This window comes from Mus musculus, chromosome 7, assembly GCF_000001635.26.
Source record: "Mus musculus strain C57BL/6J chromosome 7, GRCm38.p6 C57BL/6J".
NCBI classification, from domain to species: Eukaryota; Metazoa; Chordata; class Mammalia; order Rodentia; family Muridae; genus Mus; species Mus musculus.
In genome coordinates this window covers 15,589,229-15,609,498 of record NC_000073.6, presented here as the reverse complement: position 1 = coordinate 15,609,498, position 20,270 = coordinate 15,589,229, and the positions used below count along the sequence as shown (strand labels likewise).

The window sequence follows — 20,270 nt, the reverse complement described above, 5'->3', positions numbered from 1 at the left end:
CTCCACCATGACATCCCCTTCACACAGCAACCTTAAATATTTCATGTAGCCTACCAACTCACCAGGAATCCAGAGGGTTACTGTAACTTTCTAAATCCTCTGTCTGTTTTAATTCTACTCAGAAGACCTGCCCTTATATATCTCTGCAAACTAGGAATTCAATGCTCCTCCTACACATTGGCTCCACTCACTTGCAATATTCAAATCCTTAATGCTCCCCCACCATTTGATTCTCTGAAAGATCCTGACAGAATGTAAAGGTCACATAAGCCCTGAAATTGGCAAGATAAATGTTACTGTTAGCAGCACTAGCTTCACTGTTTTAGAAAAAAAGAGGTGCACAATGCTCTGGCCACTCCTTGAACCTGTGTGTCTGCCAATGTTTTGACCGTTCCTTGATCCCATTTGTGTGCTCACTGATGAAGCCCATTGCCAGGTGTTTGTGATATTGGTTGCTGAGAAAGAGTCAGAAAATCTCCCCAGCAACCACAGTCCGGTCAATCCTGAGTTGCTACACCTGTACCAGACTCTTTCCTTGTACCCTTCCCATACCCATTTCTTGAGAATAGACATTGTTTAGATCAGGAAATCCCCTATTCCCCCTTCTCCTTTCTCCCCTGAGGGCCTATAAAAATGGGACTTCTTACCCCTCGAGGTTGACTCCTCTACCCCTTGTGGGATATGAGTCATCCCCAGAGCTCTGGCTTTCCCTGAATAAAGCTTCATGTGGTTTGCATCAAGCTTGGTCCATTGTGAATTCTTGGGTGTCTGCTATTGTCCTGAGATCTGAGCAAGGGGCTCCACTCGGAATCTTTCATTTGGGGGCTCGTCTGGGATCTCGTGACCACCCACATCTCTGAAGACCCACTTGGAGGTGAAATTTTTTGTCTAAAAATATTTCTGTGAGCCGGCGAGGTTCAGTGTTGAAATTTGCAGCCTCTATGTTTCATGAGAAACGGAGACCTTTGCCTCAGGATGAGGCACTGAGTGTGAACAGCAGACGTGCTGGAATCACCGGATGCTGCTCGCACTGGGGGACCCCCCTGATCAAGGGAAAGGACTCCAGGAGTCCTTCTGGGGCGGGTTGTGCACTTCCCCAACCTTCTGCATTTCTGAGTTGGTTTTGACAGTCCGTTAGAAAATGTGCATCTGTCAATGTGTGTATGTGTGTTTTCTGTGTTTGTTTCGTGTTTTACGTGGTGGTGTAAATGATGGGGCAGGCTGTAAAGACCCCCCTAAGTTTGACTTTAGACCACTGTACTGAAGATATATCAAGGGCCCATAATCTTTCAGTAGAAATTAAGAAGGGACCTTGGCAGATTTTTGTGCCTCCGAGTGGAGTAGCCGACTTTAAATGTAAAATTGTCACTGCAGGGGACTTTTGGTTTGACTCTTATCTTTGAAGTTAAAGCCATTGTTTTTCAGAGCAGACCTGGGTCCCACCTGGATCAACAGCCTTACCTTGTCCAGAATTCACTGCCATAAATCAAACCAAAGATTCCCGGAGCATCTCAGAGCCCTCCCCCCACTGCTCTCATGTGTGTGGGTGCGTCAGCACAGAGCCCTTGCTTTCTGCCCTAAGAAGCAGTAAGCACAGTGGTGGCAGCAGCAGAGGCAGTGAGTACCCTGCCTGGACCAGCACACTTTCTGGCCCAGTGATGAGAATGCGCAGGGCTCCTCCTCCAGCTGCTCCCACTCCTCAGGCAAGCATGCAGCCCTGAGCCTGAACAGAACTGAAACCACAGGCTCTGCCCGAAACAGAGCCTCCTCTTGAACCCCAAGATCTATCCTGAAATTGAAGGGACTCCCAAGTGGCCAGGGTCCCCTCCCCCTCCACTCTATCTTCTGCCTCTGCAGGTCCCTGAACCCGGCTCTGGGATTGCTGGCAGCAGTCAGTGTACCAAGACTGGCGGCAGGGACCGGTAACCGACTAGCCCTTCAGCAGATGGAGCTACTGACACCACTTTTGCCTTTTCCTTTGCGAGCTGTAGATGACCTGCCCACAGACCCACAGTCTCTGCAGACCCTCCAATATTAGTCTTTTGTCATCATCTGATCTATATAATTGGAACGCTGGGTTCCGTCTGGACATGCCAGATTAGAACTACAACAAGGTTCAAGGTAGGGAAATGTTGACATTTTACTGGTCGGGCTCTAGCCTAAAGGGAGTGATGAGACTCTGCACCAATTTGGCTCAGGTAAGAGAAGTGATGCAGGGCCCTACAGAGCCCCTATCTGTTTTTCTAGAAATATTCATAGAAGCGTATAGATACTATATTCCTTTTAACCAACAAGCCGCGGTTGCTATGGCTTTTAAAGATTACATGCCATGGCTTTATAAGATTTAGTCAGGGAGGCAGAAAAGGTGTATCACAAGAGAGGGAGAATAAGAGGGAAAGAAGACAGGACAGGAATTTAAGCAGGATTTTGGCCGCAGTAGTAGGGGAACGTGAAGAAAGGAACAGGCCAGAGAATAGACAGACAGGGTACCTAGGCAACAAGGAACCCAGACCTGAAGGAAGAAGGTCTGTCCAGAAGATTTTAGAGAAGGAACAATGTGCCTATTGCAAGCAAAAAGGACATGGGCATGGGAATGCCCAAAGAAGGAGGGAAGGGCCCCTAAGTACCTGACTCTGAAAGATGATGAATAGGGGAGCCTAGGGTAACCCTGATGGTGGAGGGGACTCCCATGGACTTTTTAATTGACACAGGGGCAGAGCATTCTGTGTTGAAACATCCGCTGGGAAAATTTAAAAAAATAAAAGAACCATAGTGATTGGAGCCACTAGTCAGAAACAATACCCCTGGACACTGCGTGCACTGTAGATCTGCGGAAAGGCCAAGTGAGTCATTCCTTCTTGGCCATTCCGGAATGTCCCACACCGCTTCTAGGAATAGATCTTCTGACTAAATTAAAGGCCCGGATTAGCTTTACCCAAGAAGGGCTGAGAATAAGTTGGGAACCTCCCACCTCTGTAGTTTTAGCCCTGCAGCTTGAGGAAGAATACAGACTGCATGAAGGCATAAAGCAAACGGAGGTGCCAGACCTAAAAGATTGGTTGACTGCTTTCCCTAGAGCATGGGAAGAGACTGGAGGCATGGGAATGGTTGTCAAAGTTTCCCCTGTGGTTATGGGACTGAAAACAGACCCAACCCCTATAGGAGTGAGACAATACCCAATGAGCCATGAAACAAGAGATAAAATCAGGCCATATATTCAGAGACTATTTCAAGTAGGTATTTTGGTAATTGCCAGTCACGCTGGAATACTCCTGTACTGCCAGCAGAGAAAGCTGGCACGAGTGACTATCGACCAGTCCAAGACCTGAGAGAGGTTAATTAGAGGGTACAAGATATTCACCCAACTGTTTTTAATCCCTATAACCTCCTCGGCCCACTCTCTCTGGAGAGAAAATGGTACACAGTACTTGATTTAAAAGATGCTTTCTTTTGCCTGAAGTTACATCTCTCCAGCGAGCCCATATTCGCGTTTGAGTGGAGAGATACTGACACTGGACAAATGGGACAATTGACCTGGACTCGGTTACCCCAGGGGTTCAAAAACTCCCCCACCCTTTTGATAAGGCCGCACAATGAGATTTAGCCTCCTTCTGAGCTGAAAACTCCCAGATAACTCTGCTTCAATATGTTGATGACCTGCACCTTGCTGCAACCACGGAGAGAGAATGCTGGCAGGGGACCAAGAGATTGCTAGCAGAACTGGCATTATCCGCCAGCCCCCAGACTGATGGATGACAAATGCCGGGATGACTCACTACCAGATTCTGCTGCTGACTGAACGGGTCATGTTTGCTCCTCCTGCTATTCTCAGACCTGTTACCTTCCTGCCTGAAATGGACGATTCCTCACCCTTCACTGCTGTGCAGACATCCTTGTGGAGGAAATTGGGATTCGAAGTGATGTACGCGACTTGCCATGGCCAGGTGTTCCAAACTGGCAGACAGATGGAAGCAGTTTCCTAGTGGAAGGTAAGAGGATGGCAGGTGTGGCAGTGGTAGATGGTAAGCGAATCGTGTGGGCTAGCAACCTGCCAGAAGTTACATCAGCTCAAAAAGCTGAATTAATTGCCCTGACCAAGGCCCTTCAGATGGCTGAGGGGCAGTCCATTAACATTTACACCAATAGCAGGTAAGCTTTTGCTACAGCCCACGTCCAAGGTGCCATCTATAGACAAAGAGGGTTGCCGATGTCAGCAGGAAAGGACATAGAAAATATACAGGAGATTCTGAGTCTCCTTGAGGCTATGCATCTGCCTGCCAAAGTGGCCATTATATATTGTCCTGGACATCATAAAGGACACAATGCTGTGACAAGGGGAAATAACATGGCTGATGTTAAAGCTAAACAGGCTGCACTCAGCCCTATGATACTGCCCTTCAGGCCTCGACAGAGAGAATCTCTCCAGAAAGTTGCTTTGCCAGAACTGAAACTGTGTAGCCAGAGTTTTGAGTATACCTATCCCTGAAGATATGAAACAAATGGACAATTTAGGGTTTACTGCAGAAAATTCACAGTGCCAACCAGCAGCCAGTAATGGTAAAATAATATTGCCACAAAAAGAAGGGAAAAGATTTATTGAAAATATACATCTGCTGTCCCACCTGGGAGCCAAACACCTGCAAACACTGGTCAAAGCATCTACTTTTTATGTTTTAAGACTCTCTGATGTTGCAGAAGCAGTAGTTAAGAAGTGTGTACTATGTGCCATGACTAATGTAGGACATTCAAGATATCCTCCTGGGAGAAGACTATGAGAAGATCACCCTGGAGCCTATTGGAAAGTAGATTTTATTGAAGTAAAGCCAGCTAAGTATGGTAATAAATATCTTTTAGTTTTTTTTAATTTTTAATATTTTTTATTACGTATTTTCCTCAATTACATTTCCAATGCTATCCCAAAAATCCCCCATAACCCCCCCCCCCCCAATTCCCTACCCACCCAAAACCAACTTTTTGGCCCTGGCATTCCCCTGTACTGGGGTATATAAAGTTTATGTGTCCAATGGGCCTCTCATTCCAGTGATGGCCGACTATGCCATTTTTGATACATATGTAGCTAGAGTCAAGAGCTCCGGGGTACTGGTTAGTTCATAATGTTGTTCCACCTGTAGGGTTGCAGATTCATTTAGCTCCTTGGGTACTTTCTCTAGCTCCACCATTGGGAGCCCTGTGATCCATCCATTAGCTGACTGTGAGCATCCACTTCTGTGTTTGCTAGGACCCGGCATAGTCTCACATGAGACAGCTATATCTGGGTCCTTTCAGCAATATCTTGCTAGTGTATGCAATGGTGTCAGCGTTTGGAAGCTGATTATGGGGTGGATCCCTGGATATGGCAGTCTCTAGATGGTCCATCGTTTTGTCACAGCTCCAAACTTTGTCTCTGTAACTCCTTCCATGGGTGTTTTGTTCCCAATTCTAAGAAGGGGCAAAGTGTCCACACTTTGGTCTTCGTTCTTCTTCAGTTTTATGTGTTTTGCATCTTGTACCTTATATCTCGCTATACTAAGTTTCTGGGCTAATATCCACTTATCAGTGAGTACATTTCATTTGAGTTCTTTGTGATTGCGTTACCTCACTCAGGATGATGCCCTCCAAGTCCAACCATTTGCCTAGGATATTCGATAATTCATTCTATTTAATAGCTGAGTAGTACTCCATTGTGTAAATGTATCACATTTTTTGTATTCATTCCTCTGTTGAGGAGCACATGGGTTCTTTCCAGCTTCTGGCTATTATAAATAAGGCTGCTATGAATATAGTTGAGTATGTGTCCTTCTTACCGGTTGGAACATCTTCTGGATATATGCCCAGGAGAGGTATTGCGGAATCCTCCAGTAGTACTATGTCCAATTTTCTGAGGAACCACCAGACTGATTTCCAGAATGGTTGTACAAGCTTGCAATCCCACCAACAATGGAGGAGTATTCCTCGTTCTCCACATCCTCGCCAGCATCTGCTGTCACCTGAATTTTTGATCTTAGCCATTCTGACTGGTGAGATGGGATCTCAGGATTGTTTTGATTTGCATTTCCCTGATGATTAAGGATGTTGAACATTTTTTTCAGGTGTTTTTCAGCCTTTCATTATTCCTCGGGCGAGAATTCTTTGTTCAGCTCTGAGCCCCATCTTTAAGGGGGTTATTAGATTTTCTCGAGTCCACCCTCTTGAGTTCTTTATATATTTTGGATATTAGTCCCCTATATGATTTAAGATAGGTAAAGATCCTTTCCCAATCTGTTGGTGGTCTTTTTGTATTACTGACTGTGTCTTTTGCCTTGCAGAAGCTTTGCAGTTTCATGAGGTCCCATTTGTCAATCCTCGATCTTACAGCATAAGCCATTGCTGTTCTATTCAGGCATTTTATCCCTGTGCTTATATCTTCAAGACTTTTACCCACTTTCTCCTCTATAAGTGTCAATGTCTCTGGTTTTATGTGATGTTCCATGATCCACTTAGATTTGACCTCAGTACAAGGAGAGAGGAATGGGTCGATTCGCATTCTTCTGCATGATAACAACTGTTATTAACGCGTTCTCACGCCTGGCCAGGAAGAACACAGCAAACCAGAATCTTCTGCGGCAAAACTTTATTGCTTACATCTTCAGGAGCAAGAGTGTAAGAAGCAAGAGAGAGAGAAAACGAAACCCCGTCCCTATTAAGGAGAATTATCCTTCGCCTAGGACGTGTCACTCCCTGATTGGCTGCAGCCCATCGGCCGAGTTGACGTCACGGGGAAGGCAGAGCACATGGAGTGGAGAACCACCCTCGGCACATGCGCAGATTATTTGTTTACCACTTAGAACACAGCTGTCAGCGCCATCTTGTAACGGCGAATGTGGGCGCGGCTCCCAACATATCCCCCTTTCCTTTTAATAAGAGCAAATAGGCCACCCATATTAATGAGAGTGGAGATAGAGGTCAAATCCCCAGTGTGTAGGTAAAGGAGCCATGTACAGGATTAGCTCTTAGGCTCACAGGCTTTTACCCAGAGCAACCCTGACCTGCTCCCGTGTCGTTTTGCCTGGAGAGAAGGACACTTGGACACTCAACCTTCTTGAAAGATGACATGTCTCCCTAGAATAGGCTCATATATGCCGCAGAGCCTTTCTACTGCAGTGCTTAGCCGTGCAACTCTCTCGGGCTGCTGAAGCACACTCACTCTATCCCGTGCAATGAGACTAGCCTCATGGGATATAAGAGCTGAGTGGCCAGCGACCTATTGCCTAAGCATAGATATATCAGGGGAAGCTCCACGTTCTAGTCCTGCAAGCGCCTGGGCAATAACCACCTTGTCTCTCCTAGTTTGGGCCTTAAGCTTACAGACCAATCAAAGAAGCAACACTAATCCACAGCAAAGTGTATCTCCAAATAATATTAATCCCACCCATTTTTTAAAGAAAGAAAATGCTGAGGAGATCCAATTGGGTAATCCTTTGGTCAGGGACAGGTCCAAGCGCGTGGAGTTGACCTGAAGTCTCAATTCCCGAAGGATCTGTTCAAATTCAGCCGTCCAATTCTGTAACATATACTGAAAAAGACTTTTTGACAAATTAGCTGCCCTAGTAAATTTAACATACTGAATGGAAATAACACACAATCCCGGAAACTTTTGTTCACATCCCAGCTGAGTTATTTGTCATAATACATCTAGTTGTATCTGGACAAGATCTATGAGTTGATTAACCAGCATGAGACCTCTCTGTATCTTGACATTAGCTGAGGCCTGTTTATCTATGACTGTAGTCACTGAGGCTGACAAAGTGTTAATGGTGTCAGTCGTCTGGACCTGTCCAGACAGAGCCAAGGCTGTCTGAATTAAGGCCAAACCCAGTTCCCAGTTAGTGGTAAAAAAGCAGGAGAATACTTGAGCATTATACATCACCGTCATTGGGAGTGGAAATGTCGACATTATCCCCCAACGCTGCTCTCTTTTTATTATTGACGCCCTGGACATCACCAAGACGAGGGACATCAGTATTCCCTTGGTCAGTCTGGATTTTTCGGGTGAGTCTTTCTGGTATCCAAAATGGGTTGTCTTCATTCTGTGGGAAAACACAGATAGCTCCCCTGGATCTTATCAAAATAGGATCCGGGCCATACCATTTATTATCAAGGACATTTTTCCATTTAACCATCTCATTGGGCCTATCTGGCTCTGTACAATGACGTTCAGCCGCAGTATGGCCATGAGCATCAATATTTAAAAAATTGAGTGTAAAGAGTGCCATAGACACAGACACTCTTGGTGCTCGGGGTAAAATCTCTTCAATTCCCCTCTTCTGTTTTATAAGATAGGTTTTGAGGGTGCGATGCGCACGCTCAACAATACCCTGTCCTTGAGGGTTGTATGGAAGTCCAGTCAGGTGGGTCACGTCCATCTGACGGCAGAACTGTTGGAATTTTTGAGACGTATAAGCTGGTCCATTATCAGTCTTAAGGAGTCTGGGTTTCCCCCAAGCACTCCATGCCTCAAGGCAATGTTGAATCACATGTGAGGCTTTTTCTCCGGTTAACGGAGAGGCAAACATGATGCCAGAACATGTGTCAATGGACACATGGAGATATTGAAGTTTTCCAAAGGAAGAAACATGTGTAACATCCATTTGCCAGACCTGTAGAGGTCGAATACCGCATGGGTTAATTCCCACATGAGGAACTGGCAAGAACTCACAGCAGCTTTGACATTGAGTAACAATGTCACGGGCTTCTTTTCTTGTCAAGGAGAAACGACTGCGTAATGTTTCAGCCGTCACATGAAAATTGTTATGAAAATTTCTTGCAGCCTCTACCGGGGATGATAGGGCAGCAGCCACCACTTTAGTGGCCTTATCTGCCAAATCGTTTCCCAGAGCCATGGGGCCAGGTAGGCCTGAATGGGCTCTAACATGAGTAATATAAACAGGAGATCTTCTAGATAACAAAACTAATTGTATCTGCTGAAAAATATTGGCAACTCTACTGGAAGGCTTAATCACTCCAGCCACTTCTAAAAGATTTACTGCATTAACCACATAACAGGAATCTGACACAATATTAAGGGGTTCTAAAAAGGTTTTTAAAACTTCTAAAACCACTAAACATTCTACCACTTGAGGTGAAATTTCATTATACTGTTTGGATACCACTTTACCATTAGCCACATAGGCACCTATGCCAGTTTTTGATCCATCAGTATATACCACAATCCCATTTTTAAGTGGGTTTCTTACTGTTATTTGTGGAAACACAACAGATTGATTTTGGGCAAACTGTAAGATTGGATGCTTTGGATAATGGTTATCTATTTTTCCTGAAAAGGAGGTAACTAAAACTGCCCAATCATTAGATGTGGCTGCCAAGGTTTGAACCTGTGCAGCGGTATAAGGTACAATTAAAAGATATGGACTTCGCCCAAAGTGGGTGATTGCTGCTTTTAGACCTTTAAGGGCAAGCTGTGCAATTGCATCAGGATACCAATCTATTATTTTAGCTGGGGATACGTTTGGATGGATCCACAACAATGGCCCATTCTGCCACAAAACTGCAGTTGGCAATTGTGCTGTCTTAAAGACACACAAACTGAAAGGCTGCGAATCCTCAATACGTTGTAATTGTGCATTTTGTAAGGCTTTTTCCACCTTTTGTAAGGCCTGGTTAGCAGCTAGAGTAAGAGTCCTAGGGGAGGAGATATGAGGATCTCCTTCTAAAATACCAAACAAAGGCCTTAACTCAGCGGAAGGAATCTTTAAAAAAGGTCTGAGCCAATTAATATCTCCCAACAGCTTTTGAAAATCATTTAAGGTATGGAGGTGATCTCTTCTTATCTCTACCTTTTGGGGCACAATCTTATCTGGGGACACCACAGAGCCCAAGAATTGTCCTGTATCAGAAATTTGGACCTTTTCTGTGGCTATCTGTAAACCCCACTGACTTAAAGTTTTAAGTAGAAAAGGATATGCCTTTTGTAGCATGGTAAGGTCTTTATGGCACAGGAGGATGTCATCCATGTAAAGGAGCAAAATTAAAGAGGGGAGTTGTTCCCTCACTGGCAAAAGAGCTTCTTGCACATAAAGTTGGCACATTGTAGGACTATTGGACATTCCCTGTGGTAAGACCTTCCATTGATACCTCTTATCAGGTTCCATGTGATTAATAGAGGGGATGGTAAAGGCAAATCTGGGCCTATCCCTTGGACACAAAGGTATAGAAAAGAAACAATCTTTAATATCTATAATAATTAAATTCCAGCCACGTGGTAAGGCGGAAAGTACAGGGAGACCCCTCTGTACTGGGCCAAATAAGTTCATTTGCTCATTAATGGCTCTGAGGTCATGGAGCAGTCTCCACTTTCCTGACTTTTTCTTAATTACAAAAATTGGAGTATTCCAAGGTGAGGTAGATGGCTCAATATGGCCTAGTTTTAATTGTTCCTCTACCAGTTGAATCACAGCTTCCAGTTTTTCAGAGGATAGGGGCCATTGAGGAACCCACACTGGATTCCCCGTTTTCCATGGTATGGGCCGTGCTGCCCCAATGGCCACTAAGGAAAAACCCAGACCCTGTCTGTCTTGGTTTCCATTAGGTGAGATGGGCTCTATCCTTCCCTGTTCTTGATGTCCTAACCCTTTTCCTTCTTTATAACCCATCTTTGCCATGATATTTTTTGCTTTAGCTGAATACCCTCCCGATGGGGCGTTTTCATTGGACAAAATAAGGCCCAAATGCTGCATAATATCCCTTCCCCAGAGGTTAACCGGGAGTGGGAGCACATAAGGTATGAATTTCCCTTGCTGCCCTTCAGAGGATTCCCACGTCAAGGCAATGGAGCTTATAGTGGGACATGATTGATAACCTAGGCCCTGTAATGAATGAGATGACTCTGTGGTGGGCCATGCTTTGGGCCACCAATGTGTAGAGATTATACTTTTATCTGCTCCGGTATCAAGGATGCCTTCAAACTCTTTTCCATTAATCTTAAGGCGGAGCTTAGGTCTATCATTTAAAGATACAACCAAATAGGCAGAATCATTTCCTGAGGAGCCCATTTTCTTTATCTCAGGTCCTGCAGATTTCTCCCTGGTATTATCAGGGAGGAGCAGCAGCTGAGCTATCCTATCTCCTTTACTAATAGAAAAAACGCCCTTAGGGCTTGAGCACAGGACCTGTATTTCAGGGGAATGTTGACAATCCATAACTCCAGGGTGGACTACTAAGCCCTGCAAGGTGAGTGAACCCCGGCCGAGAATAAGGCCCATGGTTCCCGGGGGCAAGGATGGTATAGGCTCCACCGGCACCGGCTGAATACTCATTTGAGGCATTAATAGGAAGTCGGAGGCGGCACGCAGGTCCACCCTTGTGGGTCTTCCTGGGTCGCCTCTCTGACTGCTTCCTGGGTCCTGACAAACCGGTTCCCATATCTTTGAGGGCCCTGGGACCGAGGGCCCGATGACCCGTTTTTTGGCACATCAGTTGATTGACTATCAGGTGGGGGAAGGATTCTGCCCTTTATATCCCTCACAGAGCGACACTGGTCAGCTCTATGATAACCCTTGCCACACTTAGAGCAAAGAGTGAGAGTCCCCCCCTGTTTATCTGGAGCTCTGCAATCTTTCTTAAAATGCCCAGGCTTTCCGCAATTAAAACATGTCCTCTGATCATTTCTGCTCATGGAGCGGTTCTGAGATTGGAGGATGGCGGCCGCTAAGCCTGCATTGGTGAGAGGTCCCCCAAGCTCTCGACAGACCCTGAGCCAGTCTTGTAAGCCTTTGTTCTTTCTTGGGGCTATGGCCGCTCGGCACTCCTTTGTGGCTTGCTCATAGATTAGCTGTTCTACCAGAGGCGCGGCTTGCTCTGAATCTCCAAAAATACGCTCTGCTGCCTCTGTCATTCTGGCCACAAAATCTGAGAAGGACTCCTGAGGTCCCTGGACAACTTTTGTTAATTGACCAGTGGTTTCACCTGCTCGGGAGAGCGCCTTCCAGGCCCTAATAGCCGTGGAAGAAATCTGGGCATAAGCTCCCCAATGGTAGTTTGTCTGGTCAGCAGAATAAGCTCCCTGACCCGTTAACAAGTCAAAAGTCCAATCTCTCTGCTCTGGAGTCAAAGCAGCTGCGTTTGCTCGGGCCTGCGCTTGTGCAGTTTCATGCCAAAGAGCTCTCCATTCCATATATTTGCCCATACTAGGGAGAGCGGCTTTTACAACCGTTTGCCAGTCGGCAGGAGTTAGTGCCATGCCGGCAAGCCTGTCTAACTGCACCAAGGTAAAATTAGCATTGGTTCCGTATTTACGGACCGACTCGGCGAGTTCTTTAATTTGTAAGTATTCTACCGGAGCGTGGACACGCCCACCCTCGGCTCCTTCAAAGACTGGAAATGCCTGTTGTATTTTCCTTTGTTCCTCTCTGGGAATGAATGAGTCTGCGCACTGCCTCTCTGCGCATTGTCTCTCTGCGCAGGGCTGACGCACTACGCAGGGCGGGGACTCCGCATAGGGCGGACCTTGAAGCCGACTGCCCTGAGGCCAATCAGCAAACTGGCCTTCGCCAGCCGCTTTTGGCTTCCTTAACTGATTAGCTAGCACTTTACCTGGCTGGTACCCTTTTTTCTCATAATGAGCTGCTTCTTCCTCCCAGTCTGTTTCTTCAGAGGAGAATTCATCATCTGATTCAGAGCTACCAAGAGCTGGCTCCCCGAGCCCATCCAGCGATGAGCACAGGCTCCTTTTCCTAGAGACCTCCGCTAATTGATCTTTCTTCTTTTCCCTTTTTCCTCTTTTTCTTCTAATCTCTCTCCAGGTATTCCTACCTAACCTTAACTTTTCCTCGGGTTCAAGACCCTTGGAAAGGCCTGTATACTTATTTTGTGTACCATATTTCCTCTTTGTTCCTACTCTCTCTCCCCACTTTACTTCTGATAGCTTGTCCTGAATTTCCTCTAGAATTTTCAGCCCTATCTTAATCACTTGATAACATGTGAAAAGGAACAAAAGGGCTCCTAACACCAGAAAAAATTCAAGGCCAAACATATTCCACTTTACTTCTGATAGACTGTCTTGAATTTCCTTAGAAAGTTCAAGACCAGGCTTACCTCGTAAAGCTATACTCACTGGTACTCTCGTTCCCCAGCTGAAAAGTTCTGTATTCATACAGTTGAATCCTTCTTAACAGTCTGCTTTACGGGAACCTTTATTACCGCGACCCGCAGTTCTGGTTCTGGAATGAGGGATCTTCCTTGCGCCAGTCCCGAGTTTTTTCTCGTCCCGGAATTCGGCACCAATTGTTATTAACGCGTTCTCACGCCCGGCCAGGAAGAACACAGCAAACCAGAATCTTCTGCGGCAAAACTTTATTGCTTACATCTTCAGGAGCAAGAGTGTAAGAAGCAAGAGAGAGAGAAAACGAAACCCCGTCCCTATTAAGGAGAATTATCCTTCGCCTAGGACGTGTCACTCCCTGATTGGCTGCAGCCCATCGGCCGAGTTGACGTCACGGGGAAGGCAGAGCACATGGAGTGGAGAACCACCCTCGGCACATGCGCAGATTATTTGTTTACCACTTAGAACACAGCTGTCAGCGCCATCTTGTAACGGCGAATGTGGGCGCGGCTCCCAACAAACAACCAGTTGTGCCAGCACCATTTGATGAAAATGCTGTCTTTCTTCCACTGGATGGTTTTAGCTCCCTTGTCGAACATCAAGTGACCATAGGTGTGTGGGTTCATTTCTGGGTCTTCAATTCTATTCAATTGGTCTACTTGTCTGTCACTATACCAGTACCATGCAGTTTTTATCACAATCTCTCTGTACTAAAGCTTTAGGTCAGGCATGGTGATTCCACCAGAGGTACTTTTATCCTTGAGAAGAGCTTTTGCTATCCTAGGTTTTTTGTTATTCCAGATGAATTTGCAGATTGCTCTTTCTAATTCGTTGAAGAATTGAGTTGCAATTTTGATGGGGATTGCATTGAATCTGTAGATTGCTTTTGGCAACATAGCCATTTTTACAATGTTGATCCTGCCAATCCATGAGCATGGGAGATCTTTCCATCTTCTGAGATCTTCTTTAATTTCTTTCTTCAGGGACTTGAAGTTTTTATCATACAGATCTTTCACTTCCTTAGTTAGAGTCACGTCAAGATATTTTATATTATTTGTGACTATTGAGAAGGGTGTTGTTTCCCTAATTTCTTTCTCAGTCTGTTTATTCTTTGTGTACAGAAGGGCCATTGACTTGTTTGAGTTAAATTTATATCGAGCTACTTCACCGAAGCTGTTTATCAAGTTTAGGAGTTCTCTGGTGGAATTTTTAGGGTCACTTATATATACTATCATATCATCTGCAAAACATGATATTTTGACTTCATTGTTTCCAATTTGTATCCCCTTGATATCCTTTTGTTGTATAATTTCTTTGTCTAGGACTTCAAATACAATGTTGCATAGGTATGGCGAGAGTGGACAGCCTTGTCTAGTCCCTGATTTTAGTGGAATTTCTTCCAGCTTCTCACCATTTACTTTGATGTTGGCTACTGGTTTGCTGTAGATTGCTTTTATCATATTTATGTATGGGCCTTGAATTCCTGATCTTTCCAAGACTTTTATCATGAATGGGTGTTGGATTTTGTCGAATGCTTTTTCTGCATCTAATGCGATGATCATGTAGTTTTTGTCTTTGAGTTTGTTTATATAATGGATTACATTGATGGATTTCCTTATATTGAACCATCCCTGCATCCCTGGAATAAAACCTACTTGGTCAGGATGGATGATTGCTTTAATGTGTTCTTGGATTCGGTTAGTGAGAATTTTATTGAGGATTTTTGCATCGATATGCATAAGGGAAATTGGTCTGAAGTTCTCTATCTTTGTTGGATCTTTCTGTGGTTTAGGTATCAGAGTAATTGTGGCTTCATAGAATAAGTTGGGGAGAGTTCCCTCTACTTCTATTTTGTGGAATAGTTTGTGCAGAACTGGGATTAGATCTTCTTTGAAGGTCTGGTAGTACTCTGCACTAAACCCATCTGGTCCTGGGCTGTTTTTGTCTGGGAGACTATTAATGACTGCTTCTATTACTTTAGGGGATATGGGACTGTTTAGATCGTTAACTTGATCCTGATTTAACTTTGGTAGCTGGTATCTGTCTAGAAATTCGTCAATTTTGTCCAGGTTTTCCAGTTTTGTTAAGTACAGCCTTTTGTAGAAGGATCTGATGGTTTTTTGGAATTCTTCAAGATCAGTTGTTATATCTCCCTTTTCATTTCTGATTTTCTTAATTAGGATGTTGTCCCTGTGCCCTCTAGTGAGTCTAGCTAAGGGTTTATCTATCTAGTTTCTTTTTGGAGGCACTCAGAGCTATGAGTTTCCCTCTAAGAAATGTGTCCCATAGGTTTGGATATGTTGTGGCTTCATTTTCATTAAACTCTAAAAAGTCTTTAATTTCTTTCTTTATTCCTTCCTTGATCAAGGTATCATTGAGAAGAGTGTTGTTCAGTTTCCACGTAAATGTTGGCTTTCCATTATTTATGTTGTTATTGAAGATCAGCCCTAGTCCTTGTTGATCTGATAGCATGCATGGGACAATTTCAACATTTTTGTATATGTTGAGGCTTGTTTTGTGTCCAATTATATGGTCAATTTTGGAGAAGGTACAATGGGGTGCTGAGAAGAAGGTATATCCTTTTGTTTTAGGATAAAATGTTCTGTAGATATCTGTTAAGTCCATTTGTTTCATCACTTCTGTTAGTTTCACTGTGTCCCTGTTTAGTTTCTGTTTCCATGATCTGGCCATTGGTGAAAGTGGTGTGTTTAAGTCTCCCACTATTATTGTGTGAGGTGCAATGTGTGCTTTGAGCTTTACTAAAGTTTCTTTAATGAATGTGGCTGTCCTTGTATTTGGAGCATAGATATTCAGAATTGAGAGTTCCTCTTGGAGGATTTTACCTTTGATGAGTATGAAGTGCCTCTCCTTGTCTTTTTTGATTATTTTGTGTTTGAAGTCGATTTTGTTAGATATTAGAATGGCTACTCCAGCTTGTTTCTTCATAACATTTGCTTGGAAAACTGTTTTCCAGCCTTTCATTCTTAGGTAGTGTCTATCTTTTTCTCTGAGATGAGTTTCCTGTAAGCAGCAAAATGTTGGGTCTTGTTTGTGTAGCCAGTTTCTTAAAAATATGGAACGTTTTTTGAATTTGCTTGTCATCCATGTGCAGGGGCCATGCTAATTTTCTCCGTATCCTTCCAATTTTAGTATATTGCTGCCGAAGCGAGCACGCAATTTTTCAAGTCAATTCTGAACATTGTCATATCATTTAAATAAAGGTACTTTGACGAACTCCTTTCCCATATGTATCTCCTTTACCTCCTACAAGTGTCTTCTTGCTCAAGCTAAGAACTTCAAGTAATGCATTGAACAGATATGGAGAGAGTGGCAGCCTTGACTTGTTCCCGATTTTAGTGGAATTCTGTAAATGTTATGCCTGGTTCTTCCTCCCAGACTCTTCCTCCCAGAAATAAGTCTCAGATTAAAAATATTTTAAAATACCATGCCTAGGGCTGGAAAATGGCTCTGTGTTTAAGAGCACTGACTGCTCTTCCAGAGGTCCTGAATCAATTCCCAGCAACCACATGGTGGCTCAAACCATCTGTGAAGGGACGTAAGGCTCTCTGCTGGTGTGTCTGAAGACAGCTGTAGTGTACTCATGTACATAAAATAAATATTAAAAAAATACCATGACTATAAATTTTAGCTCCTCTTTGACTAGATCATAACTTAGATGACTCAATTGTATTACCTTCCCTTCTTCCATGTGGTTGATTACCTGTGCTCAGGTACTATGCATCTGTCCTCCCTGACCCCCACATCTTCCTGAAGACAGGTGTATTAACTCACCTGGAATTTCAACACTCAGGAGAAGCAAGAAGATGGCATGAAACACTGTGACAATCCATAATCCATGCTTTACCTGATGTGAAGAGCAAGAAAGATACTATTGCTTTGATATTGATGGATGAAGACTCGCAGTCAAGAGGAAAGGATATGGGAGGCTTCTGCCATAACAGTCATTCACATGCCAACTTACCCCGCCTCCCAAGAAAGTAGCCTACTAGTTATAGAGGCACTGAAGAGGCCACTGAAGTGAAGAACACTTAAGTGGGTTGGGATACAGAAATGTACCTTTCCACAATGGGTGACTAATGGAAGAGGTAGAAGGAGAAGGTGTATATTCTGTTATTGGGAAGTCCATGAAGATTATGTCCACATACTCCAGTGAGAATACAGATGACAGAAATATGTCCGTTTTATAATTTTTTTTTTTCACACTTTGGGGAAGAGGAGGGCACAAAGGTGGGTAGACATAGCAGGACAGGGAACTGTGTGTAATCAAGTGGTAACCAATATAAAAATAGGAGAGAATCCATTTAATTGCTATGTTCAATGAATAGCTGTACCTTTGTGATACATTGAAAATAAATAACACTAGTTTAATTGAGACATTTTCACAAAGTCTTTCTTGAAAGCTTTCTACCTCATGTGTTCATACAATCAGTCTCCAAGTTTAACCCTTTCACTTTGGTAGATGGAGAGAGGAGTGTCCCAAACTTCTGGATCAACAGTTCTTAGATGGCATCCACAAGTCAGAAGTGCTCAGGGAAGTCAGACAGTGACACTTGGTCTGAGACAGAATCCAAGTCACTGAGATGTACAGGGAAGAGCTGGTCTTGTATAGCAGTCTGGTCTTAAACACCTATGAGTGTGTATTGAGCAATGGGTCTCCCTTGGATTCCCAGATGTCAAAGCTGTGCTGGAATGTGGAGTTTGGGCTATTGCTGGATCTTGATCTGCAGCAGGTTGTGCAGATAGTGCACAGACTGATGATTGACAGACCATACTCTCCCCTGTTGCTGGGTTTCACTCAGCCTATAGAGACATCATGGCATCACTTAATAAATTCTCATTAATCTGAATAATGGACAAGGTTGACTCCGGGTCTGAGAACATACTTGTGCTGAAAGGAGAAGGAAAGCTGACATGACATGTTTCTTCCCATGCAGAAAATATGGATTCTGAGTCTAGAGATGTACTTGATGGGCTGTATGGAGAACTGAACACAGACTGTCTCTGAGCCAAAGTATCCTGATAGGCAGAGCTTGGCAGAGAGACAGTGCCTTTAGGGCTTTCAGTTATTTCACAGGAATCCTGGCCATGCATCAAATTTTGCACCGTGTTCTTCTCCGTCTCCTTCCTTTGCTTCTTAAACCTTGTATTCTTTTGATAGATTTCACAGACCTGATCAATTTTGGAAAAGATGGCCATCTGGTCTAGCGAATTACTCAAGGGGCTGAGTTCAGGAAGAGGGCTCAAAACTGATGGTGTCTGGCACATGGAGAAGGTGGATTCTGAGTTTTGGGTCATACTTGGAGGTCCGAGTTGAGGAGAAAGGCTTAATCCCGAGGGTATGTCACACGAAGATTCAGCACTGGCTGGTGGAGAAGGTGAGGAAAGAACGTTGGAACAGCCAGACCTATCACTAGATAGGTGCCCCAGTTCCCTGGAAAGTTCTCTACATTTCTGCCTTTGATGCTCCGAGATAATGTGGCTCTTGCTGAAACACATGTCTTCCAAGGGTTGATCAATGAGGGGAGAGTTGAATTCCTGGTGAGGGGAGTTCCTTGATGGTCTAAACTCAGGAGGATAGCTGACATCCACATGTCTCTGGCACACAGAATCTGGACTGGCAGCGAAATCAGGAACTTCACCACCACTGCTGGAAGTAGGCCTATAGTGAGGTCCACTTCCAATTCTCCGAGGGAGTTGTGAACTCTTCCGACATTCTTTAGCTCGTCTGTTCTTGAACCAGGTCTGGAAAACAAAGGAGACATAATAAGAATACCTGATTGCCCCTAACGGGACCACAGGTTGAAGCCTTTAGATGGGAGGTGTTTTTATAGCCATAAAAACTGCATGAGGCAGAAACAGAGAAGTCTGAGGCTCTAAATCCCTAAGAGATCGTAGTAAGGTAGGATGTATTTGACTTGGCACCAAAATCTGGGGAAGATTCAGGTAGTGTGTCCTGTGTCTTAGTAGAAGCTGTGGTGTATGGGTCTCTAAGACCCTGCAGGAAAAGAATCTTGACCCAAAATGGTACCAGGTTGAATCAGAATGGGAGGTCCAGACCTAGAGGGCTGAATATCCACCATTCAAAATCTCCAAGGTTCCCTTAGTACATAAGAAGCACAGAGTTCAGGTAATCGATAGAGGAAGAGACCCTTTTGGTGTTGAACAGAGGGAAAAGAGAGAGGCATACCTGGATCTTGTATTCTGTCACACCAATCAGTAATGCCAGTGCCTTCCGTTGTTCCAGGTCTGGGTTCTGGCACTGATGAAAATGTTTTTGCAGCAGACACTTTTGTTCTTTGGAGTACACAGTGCATTCCTTTCGACACTTTCTTGGAGCCACAGGGCCAGATTGTTTGTTATAATATTTATCTGACAGTGGCATAGAACCTATGGGAACAGGGAAACCAGAACTCACTGAGGGTCTTGAAAGTATCTGATGACTTGGCTGCCCTGAGAGTCTTCTCAGAGTTGGTAAACCTGGGCCCATTACAACACTTGTTTGCATTCGCATACCTGAGTTTCTGGATGGTTCTTGGGACTCTTGCTGATGTAGGTCCCTTTCATGGACTGAATGACTTGATTGCAGTGGACGTGTTGGGGTCACTAGAGGACTCTGACACATTTGAAAAGGTAAGTTCCTTGTAGGCTCTTTAGGCACTAGGGAACTGGTTTCTCTGGGTATATTTGAAGCCACTTGGCATTTAGGATGCAGGAGGAATCTTTGGACATCTATGTGTTCTGAACTGATTGGAGTATGTTCCTGCACTGGAGAACCTGGAAATAGGAAACACATCAAAAGAGCTCCAGAGAGCACCCATTTATACATCATGCCTACACAGCATTTGCTTTGGACTTCTTAGAAAGCAGGAATCAGGATTCCTCAGGTGGCCTCAGTCTTCCTGACCAACTGCCTCTGATTCCCAAAATCAGTATTCTCAGTATTGGAATAGACATGCAATTAGCTCCTGTGTTTATATCAGACCACAAAAGAGGGCAATTGGCTGTCATCCCCTTATGGCTGTTTAAACCTAACAGATCCTCTTCATTTCCACTGGTGTTCTCTCTCTCTCCCAACAAGGAGTCAAGGGCCATGGAACAGGCAGCATCCATGTGATCCCACCCCACCATCATCTCCTACACAAGAGCATTGATA

General features: G+C 44.3%; 1 non-coding gene and 1 pseudogene across 1 annotated transcript; both read right to left on the bottom strand.

The window, feature by feature from the left end:
- Positions 1-16,163: 16,163 nt before the first annotated feature.
- Gm25354 lies at positions 16,164-16,268 on the bottom strand. Its single transcript, XR_003946910.1, has one exon. It is a non-coding gene; the product is annotated as a U6 spliceosomal RNA (small nuclear RNA).
- Positions 18,136-19,891, bottom strand: Obox4-ps31 (oocyte specific homeobox 4, pseudogene 31; annotated as a pseudogene).